This window comes from Girardinichthys multiradiatus, chromosome 22 (assembly GCF_021462225.1).
Source record: "Girardinichthys multiradiatus isolate DD_20200921_A chromosome 22, DD_fGirMul_XY1, whole genome shotgun sequence".
NCBI lineage: Eukaryota > Metazoa > Chordata > Actinopteri > Cyprinodontiformes > Goodeidae > Girardinichthys > Girardinichthys multiradiatus.
In genome coordinates this window covers 34,920,603-34,941,833 of record NC_061814.1, presented here as the reverse complement: position 1 = coordinate 34,941,833, position 21,231 = coordinate 34,920,603, and the positions used below count along the sequence as shown (strand labels likewise).

General features: G+C 37.6%; 1 long non-coding RNA gene across 1 annotated transcript; it reads right to left on the bottom strand.

The window, feature by feature from the left end:
• Positions 1-11,034: 11,034 nt before the first annotated feature.
• LOC124859407 lies at positions 11,035-13,093 on the bottom strand. Its single transcript, XR_007036083.1, has 3 exons — positions 13,028-13,093; positions 12,563-12,592; positions 11,035-12,459 (listed from the first exon to the last, which is right to left on the bottom strand). It is a non-coding gene; the product is annotated as an uncharacterized LOC124859407 (long non-coding RNA).
• Between the last annotated feature and the right edge of the window lie 8,138 nt (positions 13,094-21,231).

The following is a 21,231-nucleotide window of genomic DNA, read 5'->3' as shown; positions in this document are numbered from 1 at the left end:
TCCCCAACAGTGTCACCAGCAAAGCACCCCCACACCATCAAACCTCCTCCTCCGTGCTTCACAGTGGGAACCAGGCATGTAGAGTCCATCCGTTCACCTCTTCTGCGCCGCACAAAGACACGGTGGTTGGAACCAAAGATCTCAAACTTGGACTCATCAGACCAAAGCACAGATTGTTAAGGCTTGCGAAATACGACCCCAGAATGCAGATGAGCAGGCAGCGTGACAGTAGGTGAAAAAGGATTTAATAACTAAAAAACAAAAACTCACTCACAGAAGGAGGCCACTGCGCCTGACATGACGGGGCCGTCCCAGGTCTGACGTCACAGGAGGCAATATAGGAAGGCGAACATTTGAAAGAAGCTGCTTTTCACGCTGGAGACCGGACCAGCAACTGAAGCGCATCATTCTGGAGAAGAGTCCAAAGTGGATTTCATTCATTCTCCTTTGTTGGCCAACAAAAAATTCATAAAAAGAGGTTTCTGGAATAAGGCCAGAAATTTCACTTTGCCGATCGAAGACGTGAGTTTAACACGTAACCCCAAAAAAACCACGGAGTTCCAAGGAGACGGATCACCACCTTATTTGATCCAGTCGACTTCTGACGGTCAGATCATATTTTCCCCTTTCGCCAAGGAGGCCAGAGAACGAATATTGACCGCTCTTCCTGAAGTTAACTGTGGACGCACATTAACTTCCAACTTTCCCCCTCCTTCTCTCTCCCTCTGCTGAGAGGAGACAACAACAAGTAAAACCCATCCTTTATTTTTATTTAATTCTTAGAAATAGTCTGGGCAGGGTAGAGGAGGTTTTAGTGCGATTAGAGTCGCCATTTAGAGTCTAATGTGTTCTGAATTGTATGTGCATGCCATTGTTTTGAAACTTGCTGGTACTTTCGGAGGCCGCCGTGTCTCGCAAGTGTGTCTTTACCGTGCGAACACCTGCGCGCAGGTGCGCTGTGAAACTTGACTGCTATAATAACCTTATGGTGAAAATCAACCATTTTCTTTGTCTTCAACTTTCCTGCTTACTGGCTTGCCGCCTAAAGTTTTATTATCCTTTGTCCTCGGGGTTTACAACCTTGCTGGGGGGAAGGTTTATGACTGCCTGCATCTCACTGAGCTACACTTTCTGGCTGGCTGCGCTCCCAAAGCTTCGTTCAACACCATATTCCCTTGTCATATTATCACTTTTGCCATAACTGCTGGTTGATTCCATACACATTCACTGCTGTTTTGCTTTATTTTGTTTAGTTAGATATTTTACCCCCTTTTTGTGTAGAACTTTGCATGTTTGAGTAGGTGAAGATTATTAAATCGGAAGAGCGGATTGTATCAGGGTGTGATTTAATAAATATTCACATAGATAAAGAGAAGGCGTTTTGTGTTTATTTTGTGCAAGAGTGATTTGTCAGTCAAAATAAAGTTAAAGTTCCACACATTTCGGCAGAGACGGTTGATTAAACAGTGACATATAGAAATAGTTATCAATTATTACTGAGTATTTAACGATTGTAATTATCAAAGGCATTAAGCCACAGTTACAACACCAGAAGACATCTCTGGTCTCGATTCATAAATTAGCATTTTGGTTAAGAAATTAATTTTGTCAAATTATGATCGTTAATTATAATTCTTGATAAATATTAATTAATCAATAATCATAATCCTTACATAATATTCATAGAAAATAAGACAACTCTTTTAATGAGAAGGTGTGTCCAAACATTTGGTCTGTACTGTATATTCTTTTTTGTGATAAATCACAGATTTTTGTGAAAATACTTAGTCATTGGTTCCATGTCTTATATGCATTAGAGAGCTTCAGTTAAAATTGTGAACTCTCTGGCACATGCATGTCTGACAATGGGAGGGGCACACAATGATTAAAAATCAGCTGACGTCCACCTGAATTTTAATCAGAACTGTAACTGGATTACATTCTTTTTTATTCCCGGTGGCTCCTCTAAAAGCACGTTGAGAAAGGGAATCATTAACTGAATTAAAGTACACAAAGCCAGGTGGAGGCAAGTGGGCTCGTTGAAATCAATAAAAAAGACAGACTCGTGTGTATTTATTTTTACTTTAAAGTCATTGTTAGCTCAAGACCTTGCAGTCTTTGGGTTTACTGAATCTGAGTCATTGCTGGAGCTGTTAAGGGAGTAATCTCTGACTTGCTATCAGACACAATGTTTTGCACTATTATTGTAAAATTATTGTTTTTATCATTTTTGTTTTGGGTCGTATTATTAGTTACTTTGATTGCAGATCATGTTGACATTTTAAAACATTTTTATATAGCAATCATTTTGTTGTGTTTCTCTACCAAATTAGAATAAACAAATAGAAACAGTAATAAATATGAAACATAAAATTCTCACCTCTGCTTGGATTATACTCATTCATCCGTTTATGTGCTTATGAATAGAACAAAGTCATTGTTTCAAAAGAAGCATTGTCCTGACTTGTACGTTGTCCTTTTAGCCACTGGCTAACTTGCAGACCGAGTCCCTGGTTAGGCTTTTTTAATAGAGGAAAATTCATAAAGAAACAAACCACTTACAAATTAATTTAGCAACAAAAGATGGAGTTAAAAACAAAACAAATTACTTTCAAGCTATGTCAAACCTGGATCAAGGATATAATAGGAAACACTTAAAAACACACACAGTACTTAAAGCTATGAGTGCCGTAATGTTGCTTAATCAATCTTATAGTTGTCCTTAAAAGAATAAAATCACATTAGATTTTCAATAAGGTTTCTTGTCTTCCTTCTCTTAGATAAACCCAGATAATCCAATTGTTGTTCTAAAACAACCTTCTCCAGCAGGGCTAAAAGAATAGTAATGAACTGTTTCTTAACTTAAAGGCAAGTAAATGATGGAGAAACCAGACCTGAATAAATTCTAGTGGTCCTACTATCACGCATGCTTTAATAGAGTGCAAGAGCCTGCAACATAAAAGCAGCAGCTGAGGCAGCATGCTTGCTCCACCTATCATCTATGATTTAAGACATGATGTAAAGCAGACTGAAACTAGAAATGCATAATTGATATTTATGATGGTGTTTTCAGTTTTTTCTTAGTTATTTTCTTTTTTATTGAGTCATTTGTTTATGTTCTTTGAAATTGATGATTATGACACAAACTCATCTCCTTGAGCCGAAGAAGAAAATTTTCTGAACTCAAGATGAATTCTTTCTTGGTAAAGATGTAAAAAGAGCAGCTCATGATAAACTACATTTATGATCATGTCTTGTTCATTTAAATAAACATACAAGTTCAGGACGTTGCCCTCACAAAACAATGGTACGTTGTTTGCTAAGTACGTCTATGAAGAGCTATAAATACAAAAAGTCCAGCTTTATCTAACCAGAGCACCTCCTCCCACGTGTTTGCTGTATCCTCTACATAGCTTGTGGCAAACTGTATACAGGACTTCTTATGCTGCTTTTCAACTATATGTAGCTTTCTACATCTTTCTAGATCAGTGGATTGCAAATCTTAAAGTTATGTGTACAGATTCTGCCACCTGAGCTGCGGACCGCTGCAGCTTCTCCAGAGTCAAATCGAGGCTCTTGGCTACTTCTCTGATTCATGTTCACACCTGCCTGGCATGGCATTTCAGGTGGATGATTATAGGGTTGCAGTTGCACCATACTCTTTACATATTCAGATGATGAATTGAACAGAGATCTATGAGATGTTTAAAGCTGGAGATATTGTTTTATCAACTGACCCTGCTTTAAATGTCACCACAATTTTATCCCTGACCTGTCTGCTGTGGTCCTTGGTCTTAATTATGCTGTTTGTTTTCTACTGTTCTTAAAAAAAACTTCTGAGGCCTTTACAGAGCAGCTGGATACTGGGATTAAATTACACGTGGGTTGACTATATTTCATAATTAATAAACCATTTGAAATAAATTAATTGCACTTTGTTTAGGGGTCTTAGAATAATGGGATGAATTACAAATGCACACCACAGGTTTCAGATTTTTGTTTTCAGAAAAATTGAAAACGTCATCATTTTCCTTCTGCTTTACACTTATGACCTATATGCTTTACCCATAAAATGTCAATGAAATACAGTGACGTTTGTGATTGTAAAATGTGGAAAAGCTAAAGGCTTTGTACTTTTTTCAAAAACCTTTGTGGCACTAGTGGTCTTTATTCATTAGTAGCTTATAGGAAGAAGGGCAGAGAGAGAAGGGGTACATATGAAGTGCATGGCCCTGTGCTGGGACTCAAACCTGGGACAGTTTGTCAGGGACAGTGGCCTCCAAAAATGGTGCGCATGCGCTACCACTGAGCCTCTTGGCTCTCCTGCCAAAAACCCTGGTGATTCAGTCCAGCAGGAAGAGATCAGAATTACTTTCGGCTACAAGGATGCAAGGTCCACCTATCTATTGTCAACCCACTTGTCCTTGTAGGGTCACGGGGGGCGGGGAGGTCATACAAACTCCATGCAGAAAGAGCCCAGGCTGGGATTCAAAACGGCAACAGAGCTAATAACCACTGCCCCACCGTGATGCCTTGATCTAAAGACCCTTGTACAAATATTTATACCCCGTATTACACATGTATAGCAAAGTTTCTTGTTAATCTTACATTAGTCTAATACTACACACAATAAACATTAAAGCCCATTTGAAACAACATATTAATGACTATTAAGAGCCAGAATGATTATCTTTTATGTCAGATGAAACATTACAACTCATCAAAGTATTATAACAGGTCTAAACACACACACAAGAACCATCTGAAGAAGAAAAAAATATCTCTGCTCAAACATCCATCATATTATTAAACAGTGTTGCCTTCTGTGCAGTTTGTATTAAAATAAGATAAACCACTTTTAAAAACATTTCTCTTCAAATATTTACATCTTTTGTACAGAAAGAAGGTTGGTTTAAGAAATACAGACACTGGAGGGTTTCTGCTAATTTTGTCTTCCCCCTTACCTCTGCCTATTCTGACTATTAAGATCTTTATTCTCAGAGAGTGTTAGTTATTAAAACTTGAGTGACTGATCAGCTTAATCCTGGTCTTCTGAAATACTGCCATGAGTTTCATAAAACTTGAAATCAAATAATTTGAATTTTTAAAATGTATCTGTAGATTGTCGTGAAAAGGTGTTTGATCGTTTAAGGATTTTTGCTTTTTTTCAGAATAAAATGACCTCAACTGAGTGCTTTACATGTTGTTCTGGGTTATTTTGTGACCTCCTGGATGAGTCATTGATACACTCTTGGAGTCATTTTGGTAGGTCCGTCACTGTTCAGAAGGAACACCACTGTTTCAGTGGTCTACCCTGGATAATGGCTCTCATTGTTGTCATCTGGAGTCCCAAAGCTTTGTGAGTCTTTCCAGGCTGATAGATGTCAGGGACTTTTTTTCTCAATAGATTGGGGCTTATCAAGATGCTTCTTGAGATATTTTAGTCTACTTGATAATGTCAGATAGGTTCTTAATTTCGTGATTTGGGTCCGGATGTTATCTGATACTTTTGGCTACTTTTGCCTTCTAGACAATGATTTAAAAAATTGCCAACACACTCTTTCCTCCTTAAGTCTGTTCCTACCACCATATCCACTCTGTGCACGAGCAAAAGACCCATCATGCAGGCTATCCATTCATTCCTACGAGAGGATGAGCAGATGTTCTTCAGTAGCCCTGATCCTGTGGAGCTTTTAAGCTTCCTGTGTGTTTCCATCCCTGTATTATCCTTACACTGAACTTACAGAGTTGATCCTCACTGTTACTCACTGTTCAAAGTCGTTCAGATAAAGACAGATTTAACTTTCTTTATTTTACTGATAACTGTGTATGTGTCAGACTCAATTAAATATAAATTTCTTAAATTTCCATTGCTTTTTTTGGCTTTTCTTTTCTGCAGATAGATTTTTCCTGCAGATAGAAGTTTATCAGCTGAAAAGTTGATTTATATTGAAATGCTTAGTAAGGCAGTTCTCACATTCCTTTGTTACTGAGAATTGTCATACAAAACAAGCTAAAATACAAGTTTACACTTTTTTGTTTATATTTATGGAAGAGAGCTTTTAGCTTTAAAAACCAACAGCAAACTTAATCTGTATAGACATTTCTGTCTTGTGTCAACACAGTGAACAAAAAAGATATTTATGCATTGTGTCTAATCAAGTTTCCTTTCCTTCCATTTCATTTTTTATTTTATTTTATGTCAAGTAAACATTATATAAAGAAAATATTTTTATTATGAAGTCAATAAGCTTAAAAATTAATAGAAAACAAGTATAAATAAAAGTAAAAATCTGAATACTAAAAACAAGAATAAAACAAATTTAAACATGTAAAAAATATAATCAGGAGAATAAAAACAAAAAAGCTTTGGATAATGGGTAAAATTTGAGTTTAAATCCACTGTAACAACAGATCTAAGATTCAGAGAGTAAGGCCATATTCATCAAAACAACTGTTCACTGTATGTATTTTAATAGACTGTTCGAGTACTTTCTATGGGAAAGAAAAGTAAAACATTAATGGTTGTACCTCCTTTAATTTCAATTCAGTTTATTTAAAAAGCGCCAATTCACAACACGTCGTCTCGAAGCACTTCACAAAAGTCAGGTACATACATTCCAATTAATCCTAACCATTGAACTGTGCAGTCAGATAGTTATGTATTCAAATTGGATAAAAATGTTTCCATCTAAGAAAACCCAGCAGATTGCATCGAGTCAGAGATTTGTAGCAGTCACTCCTCCTGGATGAGCATGTAGAGACAGTGGACAGTCACTGGCGTTGACTTTGCAGCAATCCCTCATACTGAGCATGCATGTAGCGACAGTGGAGAGGAAAAACTCCCTTTTAACAGGAAGAAACCTCCTGCAGAACCAGGCTCAGTATGAGCGGCCATCTGCCACGACCGACTGGGGGTTTGAGAGAACAGAGCAGTGGCTTAATCTAGGAGAGAAAGACAGCTAAGCAGATGAACTCTAAGCCAGTTTTCAAGTCCACAGTATGAAAGAGGGCACATACGGTTAGTCACAATAAAAGCTCAGCCAGTAGCCATGTCTAGGAGAAAGACAGGGTTAAACACTGACAGACAGGGCCAAGTGTATCATATGTAGAAGGAGAGCATTAAGTTGTTGGCAGCAGTAGCCCAACCGATGCCGCCCTCCATGCAGGTGCCGCAGGCCTGGCTCTGAAGGTAAACGCAGAGCCGGGCCAGATGTAGCTACTTGGAAGAGAAAAATTAGAGAGAACATAAGTTAAAAGCTGAAATAATAGCAAATGACACCAAATTAGAGAGTGGTAATTATGTATCCAGAAGCCTAAGCCTATAACAGCATAACTACAGAGATAGCTACCTAAGCCACTTTATCAAAAAGAAACGTTTTAAGCCTAACCACTGCACTAAACTGAAATTATGCAAACATTAGATCAGAATTAGAGTAACACAGAAAAATAATCAGGAAGGAGGAAAACAAATATTTAGCAAAAGTGCTTCAGCTTTGTGCATCACAAAGTCTCAAGTCAAATGATTAACTTTTATCACAGCAACGACAGCCAAAAACAAGTGTAGTTCTGTTGGTCCATAAAAACCAACTTTGCATTAAAGTGTAGCACCAATGGTCCATAATCTGACATTCTACATGTGAAACAAATGTAGTTTTACCTTTTCTTTACTCTTTTTGCTTGAGTGCATGTCGTCTAAAACCATCTTTTATATAGAATTCCTCACAGAAGAACCCTGAGATGTTCTTAACTTTTGAAGCACCGGTTAAACTAGCGGTGTTGTTTCCCATTATGTTTACCTCTTGGTGATTGTTTCCAGTCCTCCTATGTCCACCTAATTTGTGAATATGCTGTTTCTGAGAATGCCTCCAACTATCAGATGTGGTGATAGACTGACCTGCACTTTAACAACTGTGCAGATTGATGACAAACACAGCAGCTAATAGCAACATCTCACAGTCACGGAGTACATGCTTAATATAACGAAGCATCTATCAGGCTCTTTTGACATTTCGAAACCAAATGTAGGACATAACCTCAAATTTTGGGATGGGAAACAGACACCAAAATGCTGTGCAGTCCCACACAAAGGATACCTGTTTACCTTAAAAATAAGCGGATAATAAAACCAACTTCAGTTATACCTATTAGGTTTTAGCCTCAGGCCTCCAATTGACTATCCTTTTGAAAACTTTCTGGAGCTGCCCCTAGATGTTTCTGCCTTCATACAACGAACACTGACAAATACTCTTTACCATAAAAAAAGAACAAAAAAACTTTACCAGATTGTTCAAGTACTCAGATGAAAAGAAATCCTGAGGGGTTCTCTTCATGTTTCTCCTGTATATGCTCACAAAATATCTTAATTTACTGCATAATTAGTCCTCTATTTGTGGTTCCCTGTTGGATAACTTCTAATGTGAATGTAAATGCAATGAGATGCTTTCTCTTGAGATCCTCAACTTGCAACAACCTTATGTGGTCTCCTGGGAGGAAAGAGAGGAAAGACTTCAGCAGAAAAACACTGAAAGAAAAACTACAGCACAAATCCAAAATAAGCAAGACACAGCTGGGCAGGTGTGCAGTGCTGAACCTGCTCCTCCAGCTCTCAGTACCTCTCATCATCATCCATCTGGGGGAAAAACTAACTGAAAAAAGTTGGGAAAGAAAGGAGAGCATCTCCACATCCAGATAGACTAACACTTACAATTACCAGTGACAACACAAAATACACACACTTGTATTGGATAAAACTTGTTTAAAATTCTACTTTGAATGCCCTTTATCCCCAAGAGGGTGGATCTGTAATTTTCCAGCTGGTACGGATCACATATTTTTATTTAGGGTTGCGTAGGTTGTTGTTTTTTCCTAATTTCTTTGACTCAACGAAGAGAACAAATGACTAATTTATTTAATTGTTCATCACGTGGAATAACATCTGCTTTTGTTTCTGTGCAACAAATGTTTGTTGTCAAAGTTTTATCCTTAGTCTGAAATGAATGGAGTTTATCAATTCAAGCATTGGAAAACAAATGCATTTAGACATCTTAAAAAAAATACATCTAATTACTCCATGCAAGTGAATTGTTGTCAATTGGTTACATTTTCACACACCTACAATCACCATTTTGGTCATATATTAATACAGTAAAGTATATTTCCCCCCACTGATAATTACTGACATTTACTAGATATTTTGGTTCTGCATAATTAATTATAATAAAAATTCCCATTTTGAGGCATTCTCTTCAATTGGATTCAAATACTACAATTTAACCCTCTATGGCTATTTATTTATAGCTTCCTCTCTTAATCAACAGATTTGCATATTTCTTATTTAGGAGGTCCAAGAACAGTCAGAAAAGAATGTAGGTGATTGCAACAGGAAAGCAATCAGAAAGCTTTACTGAAAAACATTCCTGGGTTTTCTGTCTCTTCTTTCCTTGAAGTTCTTTCATTCTGTTATTGCCTGCAAGCAGAAGAATTAGGAAAAATAAAATCTCACAGAGGTATTTCAATTCCAACAAGCCTAAAAAGCCTGATGTGAAATATATGTTTGCATGAAAATGACATGCCATCAGTAGAGAGGTGTATTCATTAGCTTTGCACATTTCATTTACTCTTTAATTGTGAGATTTCCATTATTAGAACAGCAAAGGCTTTCAAAGACAGTCATGACATGAGCACACCGAGAAGGAACCATGTTTTTATGTTGGTAGCAAACGCTGAACTTGATTAGGTTATCTCCTTCCCACAGGAATGACAACCTTGAAATCAGTAGCAGAACACTGTAAACAATTTCCCTGAGAGAATGGGACAAACAGCTGACAAGTGAATGAAAATTAGTCATTTAAAAGGAGGATCAGGCTGACATTTTATTGTAATATGTATGTTCTGTGCTGTAGCAGTGCTATCTATTTCAGAGAGTAAAGCAGCATCAAATGACATTAATATTGTACGTATACAGAAAAATAAACACAAGTTCTGGAGACTGTTTTTCACATTATAAAAAGGGAGGAAAAGAAACGCCTGGAGGCACACAATGTATACAATCTGTCCTCTTTCTCTTAGTGATTCTCTGTCTTCACACCTGAGGCAAGAAATATCGACCTGTGTCCAATTTCATTTTATGAATCATGATACAGCTGTGCGGTTCCTGGGGTGGACGTCGGTCTGGTGCTCAGGAATCCAACAACGTTGCCTCAAACCAAAGAGCACCTGGGCTTCATGTCTGCATTGTGTGTTGACGGTTAACAGTCTGGTGGTGAAATGCAGACTGAAAGGAAAGGTTGGAGGCAGAACAGATCCCATATCAAAGCAGGTGCATTGGTTATTTAGCTGGTCTGATTTCATGTTGTGGCAGATTTACTGTGAATTACAACATGCATTCCAAGGACTTCACTATGATTACAAGACAGTGAGGCCTCATTAACTAGCTTCATTAATTTATTAGCTGGAGAACATTTATAAAGCCCTGCTTTCTGGTTCTGCTATGCTAGAAAATGTAGTCTTCATAAAAAGGGAATGGAGAGCAGTCATCCGAACTCTGATGCACCTGAGAATGTTAGTCTCAGTTTACATGGAAGAAAGCCCTCGTGCAGTTCGCTTGCAGTGACAAAAGTGATGTCCCCTATACGTATGATTTATAGACGTATATGTGCTTTTAAATTCTCTCTCCGTGTCTCTGTAACATGCACAGAAACATGGTCTCTCATTCTCTGTCTTTTTTTCTGTGCTGATGATCTTATGTTATGTAGACAAAGCAACATGCTTATAGCTCGGTGCCTCTTTTATGGCAAGATGTTTTAAGGTAATGATCTTTAAACCAAATACCCATAAATAAATCCTTCCTCTCCACAATGAACATTTTAGCCATCTCAAACATTTTTGTTTTATGGGACGAATGATGTTACATTTTGTGTTGATGTGTGTTGGGTTTGCAGCTGCACCACTTCATAAATACATTCTCCCTATCTGTCACGCTCTGGGGTTTAAGTGGACCAACGGGTAGACAAGAGCTGGGCAGTAGCATGATAAAGGAAGGCTTTATCTTTATTCCAAGGTTTTCCAAAATCACTGCAGGAACTTTACATGAGTCGAGTCCAGAAAACTTACATGAGTTCACATAGCAGGAGCGTAGCACAAACAGAACTTAACCTGAGGTTGTGAACGGGAGGAACCAGCGAAGAACAATGAAACTAGACCAACTAATATACAGAGGGTATCAAAGGGCAGATAATCAAAAGAACTAGGAACAGGTGTGACATGGAAGCAGAGAGGCTGAAAGAACAGGTGAAACTAATACAAAGACTAAAGTATGGGAGAAGTGACAAATTAACAATACTTAAGCAAAACTATAAACAAAGATAAATAACCAAATGAAGCATAAGAATCAGGAATAACCATGAACTAAAGGAAACTGAGAAACTGGAGGGAACAGAAGAAACACAACAACCTAAGATCTAAGAAATTGGCAACCTAAAAATTAACAAAAGAACCCATAAAGAAACCCTGACCACAAACGTAAACAAACCTAAACCAACACTGACTGAAATAATTGGAAAGGAAGCAGAGAACGTGAGGACTAGAATACATACAAACCAAAAGGTAAACAATAAGTAAAACTAACCAGTCAGGAGGGACTGGAAGAATAGAGACTAAAACTAGAGAACTATAATAATAATCATAATAAAGAGAAAACCATTCTAAGTGATAAATAAGAAACCAACAACAACTAAAGGAACTATGAGCGAGGGGAGAGAGAATTGCAAACAGTAGGAGGCAGGAGAGAGAACAAAACTAACACCAAAATAACTGAAGGAATAAACAAACACAAAACCAACACAGAGTCCAAAATGTCGTACCCCGACACTATCCGGAATTAACATTGTGGATTAACGAATTTGAATGCCTGTCTTGGTGAACCTCTTATTTCAGAAATTTATAGTTCAAATTGGAATTAGAGTTGGGTCATTTTTGATTAAATGTTTTTGCCATATGTGTTTCTATCCTTACATTTGTCTAATCTCGTTCCATCCCAGTAATCACCGTACCTCCCTCAATGTACACATATTCCTCCCTGGTTCAGTTTCTTTTTGAATGCTGCTGTTGTGAAGACACCCTGTGTTCTCCTGGTTCTCCTCTTCACTGCTGCTGTTGTGGACTGTGTTTCTGCTCTGAACTTTGAATACGTTTTGTTTTTCAAAATGAAACTCTCTAGTCTCACACAAATCAGGCTCCTGCCTTGGCCGTCTGCATTTGGGTCCTCCTCAAATAGCAACATAATTGACAAAAGAAACTTGCCAGAAATTGACCCAGTGGGAGGCAAAGAAACTATCCTGCTGCAGATCTTGACTGCAGCTGAGACTTTTTCACCAGAGTGAGAAGGATGAGCAGAGCCATCTTTTTCAGCTACTTCTCTGAACTCTTCACACCAACTCTCCCTCCTGCCTTGCCTGTCTGCAAATAACAAAAAAAAAGAAACTCACATTGTGAGTAAACACAAAGACAAAATGAAATTTTTGTGTGAAGAACTTAGTCTTCCAGTTCTCCTTCCTAGGACCTTATCTGATCATCATCTGTGTGATCACCACTGTAAAAGAAGAATGTTTTGCTGTTTAATTGGATTTGCAGAAAGCAGTACCAGTAAACTGTTACCGAGGCTCTACAGGCTGTTGAATCATGGAGTGTTGTTACTTTTGATATGCTTCTTTCCTATTTTTTCCATCTTTGTTTAAGAAATGATAACTGTGTGGTGCCTGCAAATGGGCTGCACTTTCTTTTCCCCTGTTATCAGTAAAACATATCTGTATATACTTTTTTTACCGGCCTACCTGTAGGCATTATAAAGAGCTTCTGCTTAGTGTAACTGCTCTGTTTTTTATGATGCCTGATATAGTAGTAGAAAATACCACTGGCAGGTGATCTGATAAACGAGTATCACAGTGTGTGGTCTTTTTCATGGGTGGTTTCAGAGACAGACTGCGTAACAACAATACTTGTTAGGAAATAAAAAGTACTTCTCTACCTCTACACCAGCGGTCCCCAACCCTGGCCCTCAGAGTCCCCTGTCCTGCATGTTTCAGGTGTTTCCCTGCTGCTGCACACCTGGCTTTAATCAGTGGGTGATTAACACACTTCAGCAGCACTTGATTGCATGCCAAGGAGGTAATCACTTGAATCAGTTGTGCTGGAGAAGAGACCAGGGTTAGGACTCACTGCTCTAGACCTCTATGTCTGTCATCACTGACGGCTGCGTCCTGCTTCCCCCACCATCTCGTCAGTGACTTGGAGAATATATACTGATATAATACAATTTAATTCAATTTATTTATATAGCTCCAATTCACAACAAATATTGTAACGAGACACTAAAAAAGTCAATTTAATCCCATTACACAAACACATTCAAAGTCAATTAAATAAATTCCACTTCGATCCTAATAACCCAACAATGAGATCAAGTTCAGTTTATTATTCAAATTGGTTAAACACTTTTCTGTTTAACAAAATTTTGCATCGAGTCACTGACTTGCAGCATTCACTCCTCCTTTATGAGCATGTAGCGACGGTGAAAAGGAAAACTCCCCTTTAACAAGAAGAACCCTCCTGTCCACTGCACAACGTTAATCTTATTGGAGTGGAAAAAAGATGGTGTTCTGTTTGGGGTTGCAAAAAATCAATTTCAAGGTCATCTCCTTTTTCAGGCAACATGACATCTTCAAATAGTCTGATTAAAGCTGATCTACAAATGAGGTGGTAATCCCATTGCGTGTTCAAAATCAGCGAAACTGCTGGCGCAAACGTTTTAGGGTGTCTGCCTTCGTGAATGATAATGATCCAAATGTGCAAATTCATGGGAGGAGGATATGCAAATGTCATCCCTTACCACCTGCAATGCAATTTTCAAAGCTGGAAATGGTTTGCGGGTGCAGTTTTTGTATGTGGGTTTAGCATGTTTGAAATGAAGGTGCTAACTGGGACGTAAAAATCTCTGCTGTCACTTTGGCCAGAAGGAGGCATAGATAGAATGACAGATGACAGCGAGAGAGAATCTTCTGTACATTTGCCAACAGATTTGGGTTGTTAAAAATAAAAAATTTATGAGAATAGAGGATTCTATGTAGGATTATCTAAGCTCTGATTTGTAGCCAATCACAAACAAAAGCCAGGATATTTCTCCGATGGTAAAACTCCCTGCAACACTTCATTCAACATCATTCCAGCGTAACATCACTGTCAGATCATTTGCTGAACGCCCACAAACCTGATCATGCCCAAATGCGCACATAACTGATCAAGCGCACACAGCCTGTAATTGCACATCATGCAAAAGACCCACTGTGCTTTGATGTTGATAATAATAATTAATAGGAAAGAACTAAAGACATTATAAGGCAGGTTAAATCCTTCATTTGCAAACTGGATGCTAAAATCACTTCTTAGCAGGTGAAAAATCACCATTTAAGGCAGCTTTTCCATATGGTGACAAAGACAGTGTATGTTTAACCTTGTCACTAAACAAAACACATTGCATTATTGACGGTAACGTTATGTCATTGCAGGGCAATCGGAGTTTGATCATTTTCATTACATTGTTTAAATGTGAACATAAGGGTTTTGTTTATGCAGTTAAAAATTATTTTGTGTCACCAAAAAACTATTTAAACAATCAAACACATTGTATATTGTTAAAATATTGGCAAAACATACAAAACGAATTTAGTAAAATTATTGGAAAATAATTTATTTTTACGTACTGTTCGAATTAACTTTTTTGCAGGACAGTTATGTGACGCTATGTTTTAAAATTAGCAAAGCTATAACAACAAGACTGCCAACACCTACAACAATTTATTTTTATGTTGTTAATATTACGTTTAGGCTTAAATATTGTTGCTGTTTATGATAAACTCCGAACTATTCAAACATTTACTCTCAAAAAAACAACAGAACCCGGTGAGTCTCCAAAACAATTAAAAGATCAAGGGAGACAAATTAGTTAACAGAAATATTTGTCATTTATAATGTCAATATTGATTGGCCAATTTATTGCGAGTTACATCGTGCAAGATAAGAGAAATAATCTTGTCAGGGCAGATGACGAACCTGCTGTGAGTAGCACAACAAAAGTTAACTAACTGTAACAGTCCAGAAAAGGAAGGGAAGAACAGAACAAAAGGAAAAAATCAGCAACTGGATCATTTATATTGATGCAGCGTAACAATCCCTGCATATTTCTAGCAACACAGTAGAAGATCTGTTTACTTCTCCTCTCCTTCCAGCCAGTAGCACATGCAGTTTCCTCATTTAAATAGGGCGGTCTGTACCTCTTTTACACCTGTTATCCATTGCACGTGCAATCTTTGAAAATCACATGCAAACACGCCCACTTTTTGCACGTGCAATTTATTTATAGTACATGCAAATTAGCACCCGCTCTTTGGGATCTTTGAAGATCAGGCCCTATATGTTTCCCCCTCTGTTAAAAGAGAGAAACATATTAGTCACTGATTCTCCTAACAATAGTGTCTGACCTCGTTATTGATATTGGACTTGATGTGCTGGGAAACAATTTGTAAAAATTTGGGAGTGTATACCTGCAGCATTTAGGTCTAAAGCATTACTAATTCATTGGTGAAAGTTAGTTGACGTGTCACAGAAAGTCAGGTGACTTTTCTCATATTTGTATTTATATCATGTATCTCAAGCAAAATAAATTACATGTGTTCAACATTTACATTTAAAAACATTCTACCTTAACACAAAAATATGTTCTTTTTATGTTCAAAAATATGTACTTTTGGTCTCTTCTTGTCTACCAGCACTTCCCATATTAGCACATTTCTTTAGACTGACATTAAGCTCTGGATCATATTTGCAAAATTAGTTTTGAAGAGTAAAGCTCAATAGAGTAAGGCTGCTGGGGTTTCAAAATAAAAACTGACAGAAATTGGATGGTGCCGCTGCTCAAATTTATATTTTTGCTGTGGTGTGTTTCTTTTAGAATGGCTGTTCAGACAAATGTGCTGAACAGAGGTTTCCCACTTAAATAGTCCTGTTGATGCTTCAAGTAGTCATTTGCATTATAATAAGAGCTAGACAGATAAAGGCTAAATCTGAAGTAAGAATAATCCTGGGTATTCAGTTGAAATATGGATGCCACTTCCCATGAATTTAAACAGTTACAGATCCAGACCCAGTTTAAAGAAGTGAAGAGACAATTTGCTTGCATTTAATTATATTGTAGACTTAAAGGTCTGGCTTTGTAAAGAACTACCAGGACACTTCACACAGTCTGTTAGTCAAGTCTTAGATCATTAGAAAAAGAATGGCTTTAATCATTAACTATCAAAGCCCTTTTCTCTATTCTCCTCTACATTATTCTCCCTATGGAAATCAAGACTTATCTAATTATATTTGAGAAGAAACTGACCATTAGGTTTCTTCATAAGCCGGCACAATTTAGCAAAATTATTATTCGTTTAATCAAAGATAGGACTAATGTGGTGAGCTAATGTAATGCAGTAATTCCAGTGATGATCTATTAATGAAACATGTCGTTAGAAATGTAACAGCGAGCAGTACAGGCCACTCAGACAGATTGTGTTATAGCCATAATTTGCACGGCGGTTATATCTTCTAATGCTTATATTATAACTGTATTGCACATTAGTATAATGTTGTTTACTTGATCACCACCATAATTACAGCTGTATTAAGTCAAGTGACACCGCCAAGAAAATGGTGAATGGCAGAAGACTGCTTGGGAAACACTTGTTTTTAAACACATTCAGTATGTACACCCACACACAAATATATGTGTGTGGGAGTTGGGTTTAAATTTATACAGCACTGTCCAGACAGTTTCTTAATGTGTCTCCTTGACAGTGATTCATGCTATTTTGTTCTTTGAATTCAGAAAACTAACATTACCTAAAGCAGATAATTTAATGGAACTGGATTGTGAATTTCACACCAACCCCATTTTACAAGCAGCATGTATGGCTTCATGATGCATTTCTGTGTTGGTAAAGTTTTAAAGTGCTGCACTTAGCCCAGAGAACCAAACTGGCACAACCTGCAGTAGCTAAGTAGCAAGTTAATCTCACTCAGAATGTAACTGGTCTGTCTGCACAGATAGAAGACACACTCAGTTTTCTTGAAACAAGTTACGGTGGGTTATTTTTTCAATGTCTGCATAGTGTCTAAAGATAATGTTAGATAATGTTTTATGTGTGATCTGGCTGCTTGGAAACTGTCACACAACAGTCACATGCTAGAGACATAATTTGTGAATTACAAGTATGCCCAATGAGACTTAATGGTCACACAAATAATAGACTAAGTCACATCACAATGCAAAGTGCTAAAAGAAAATAACAAAAATTTTTGTGAAAAAGTTTGTTTTTTGCTTTTGACTTTTTCGAATCTCTCCTTTCTGTCATCCATCCTTTATTGTTCTCCTTGAGCCATTTCTGAGTCTTTTTTCAACCACCCATTCCCATCTGGTGTCCCTGTGTTTGAACCTACTTGGTTTGACTACCCACCTGCATTCCCTTTCACAATTAGTTCCCCAATTACCTTTACCTCCTGCTCTGTGTGATGCCAGGTTTTCTTTGTTCCCTTCTGCATTCAAGTCTGTTTCCTGTACCAGTGTCTGTCCTTGATTTTCCTTGGGCTTTTGCCCTTCGTTATTTTTTTCTACCTCCCCGTTTTGTGTCATGCTTGGATCGTTTGTCTGAGCTGAAATTATTTTTCTTCAGGGGTTGATGGAGTCAGGTCCATTCTTGATGCCATGAGTCATCATACACACACCTTAATTGACATATTGATGATGCTAGCACATGCACACAAATAAATGATAAAACTAAATGATAAGAACTCACATCCAATTAACAGCTACTGATTCACAGTTGTGGTGACTGCAAGCTGGATTATTGTGACAGACTAATCAAGACATCAAGAAATAACACATCCATGTTATTGTATTATCGTCATTATTGTCATTTAAATATTGCATATGATATAGTATATATTTTAGTAAGTATTGATTAAAAGGAGATAAAAACAGGGAACTGTGATGACTGCAGCAGCAATTTCTGCTGGTCTTGCTGCAAGATTGATTAATTCTTAGGAGGCATCCTGGAGCACTTCGACACAAAACACGTTTCGGATGTGTGGGCTAAAATTAATCATGTTATCGAGACCAGCAGCATGATGTCCAGTTGCCTTTTTTTCACTGTAGAATCTCTGCCCAGCCTGTTGCTTTTCTTAATGGGACATCCTCCAGAAATGCACCAAGAAACAAATTATTATCAAACCTGTTCGTCAAAGAAGCTGTTTATAATTTCCGTTTATGGAGATATACACAGAATATCCTTAATAAGTTGCTGCTTTGGTTTTCGAGAGTGCTTGTCCTTTCTAATTAATGTACTTCACAAAAATCACTACATGGCATCTACTGTTTATCAAACACAAACACACACATCAATGCATAACCTCAAATCTAAATTGAGAGGCATAAAAGAACACTAGTCTAAAAAAGTACTTGAATACAAAATATTTTATGGATTTTCATCTCATACTGTGGCTAGATGGTGGTGCAGTTGGTAGCACTGTTGCGAAGCCAAAAGGTTCTGCATTTGAATCCCAGCCTGCGGTCTTTCTACATGGAGTTTGCATGTTCTCTCCTTGCTTGTGTGGGTTCTCTCCTGGTACTCTGGCTTCCTCCTGCAGTCCAAAAACATAACAGGTTAATTTGTTCCTTTAAATTGTCCATCGGTGTGAGTGTGTGCATGCATGGTTGTTTGTCCTATGTTTCGTCTCTGTGTTGCCGTGGTAACCTGTCCAAGGAGGTACCCCACTTTTCACTCAATGACACCTAGAGAGCTGCACCAGCATCTGCCATGACCCTGAAAGGATAAGTGGATATAAACGATAGATGGATGGATTTCAACCTATACATAGGTGATGTAGAATGTCTTACAGAAATAGCCCATATTTTCAAATGTTGCATATAGATATGAACATTATAACTGTTTTACAGATACCTTTACATACACATGTGGACAAAATTGTTGGTACCCCTCGGTTAATGAAAGAAAAACCCACAATGGTCACAAAAATAACTTGAATCTGACAAAGGTAATAATGAATAAACATTCTATGAAAATGAACAAATGAAAGTCAGACATTGCTTTTCAAAGTTGCTTCAACAGAATAATTAAAAAAAAAATAAACTCATGAAACAGGCCTGGACAAAAATGATGGTACCCTTAACTTAATATTTTGTTGCACAACCTTTTGAGGCAATTGCTGCAATCAAACGATTCCTATAACTGTCAATGAGACTTCTGCACCTCTCAGCAGGTATTTTGGCTCACTCCTCATGAGCAAACTGCTCCAGTTGTCTCAGGTTTGAATGGTGCCTTTTCCAGACGGCATGTTTTAGCTCCTTCCAAAGATGCTCAACAGGATTTAAGTCAGGGCTCATAGAAGGCCACTTCAGAGTAGTCAAATGTTTTCCTCTTAGCCATTCTTGATTTTGTGTTTTGGGTCATTATCCTGTTGCAAGACCCATGACCTGCGACTGAAACCAAGCTTTCTGACACTGGGCAGCACATTTCTCTCTAGAATCCCTTGATAGTCTTGAGATTTTATTATACCTGCAGACATTCAAGACACCCTGTACCAGATGCAGCAAAGCAGCACCAGAACATCACAGAGCCTCCTCCATGTTTCACAGTAGGGACAGTGTTCTTTTCTTCATATGCTTCATTTTTCCATTTCCGAACATAGTGCCTTGCCAAAAATTTCAATTTTTGTCTCATCTGTCCATAGGACATTCTCCCAGAAGCTTTGTGGCTTGTCAAAATGTAGTTTGGCAAATTCCAGTCTGCCTTTTTTATGATTTGTTTTCAACAATGGTGTTCTCCTTGGTTGTCCCCCATCAAGTCCACTTTGCCTCAAACAACGTCAGATGGTGCGATCTGACCCTGATGTTCCTTGAGCTTGAAGTTCACCTTTAATCTCTTTAGAAGTTTTTCTGGCCTCTTTTGTTACCATTCATATTATCCGTCTCTTTGTTTTGTCATCAATTTTTCTCCTGCAGCCACATCCAGAGAGGTTGGCTACAGTCCCATGGATCTTAAATTTCTGAATATGTGCAGCTGCAGTCATGAACATGAAGTTGCTTGGAGATAGTCTTATAGCCTTTACCTTTAACAAGTTTGTCTATAATTTTCTTTCTAATTTTCTGAGACAACTCTTTCCTTCGCTTCCTCTGGTCCATGTTGAGTGTGGTACACACCATGTCACCAAACAGCCCAGTGACTACCTGTAACCTTATATACAGGCCCACTGACTGATGACAAGACTGTAGACACCTGTGATGCTAATTAATGGACACACCTTGATTTAACATGTCCCTTTGGTCACATTATTTTCAGGGGTACCATCATTTTTGTCCAGGCCTTTTTCGTGAGTTTATTTTTTAAATAATTCTGTTGAAGCATGTTTGAAAAGCAATGTCTGACTTTCACTTTCATATAATTTTTATTCATTATTACCTTTGTCAGATTCAAGTTATTTCTGTGACCATTGTGGGTTTTTCTTTCATTAACCGAGGTGTACCAACAATTTTGTCCACGTGTGTAGACAGTGACTGCTTTCTCTCTTTTTTCCAAAGAAAGTGCTCCTTGCTCAATGTTTTTTTCGGTTTAGCTTTGTCTCTTCCCTGAATAAAGTCAATGATACTGACTACATCAGCTGTCACTATTTGGTCATTTTTCACATTTACCATGGGTTTGAAACTGATCAATAACAGTTTAGCATGCAGGAAAAAAAAAACAAACCTCCAGAAAAATCCCATCTGCACTGACTTAATGGTAATAAGAGGGTTAAATGTGACAGCAGTTACAAACGTAGTCTAAATGAAGTGGTTCTCAGTCAAACCTCTCTTTTTCATTCATTAAACCATTAAAATATGTTAATGAGAGCAGCTGTTTATAAAATTCAGCCATTACAAGATACTGTTTATGTGAGCAAAATAAACAGTAGAGAATAAAACTGATATTAGACAATGGCATAATCCATGTGTGAATTTGTTAGACATCATGACCTAAATATAGAGCTTGGATTCAGTATGGAAAAAAGTATATCATTAGGACAAACAGATACAGTATAAAAAAGATACAGTATATTTCTATAAATATCCTCAGGATTTTGCCA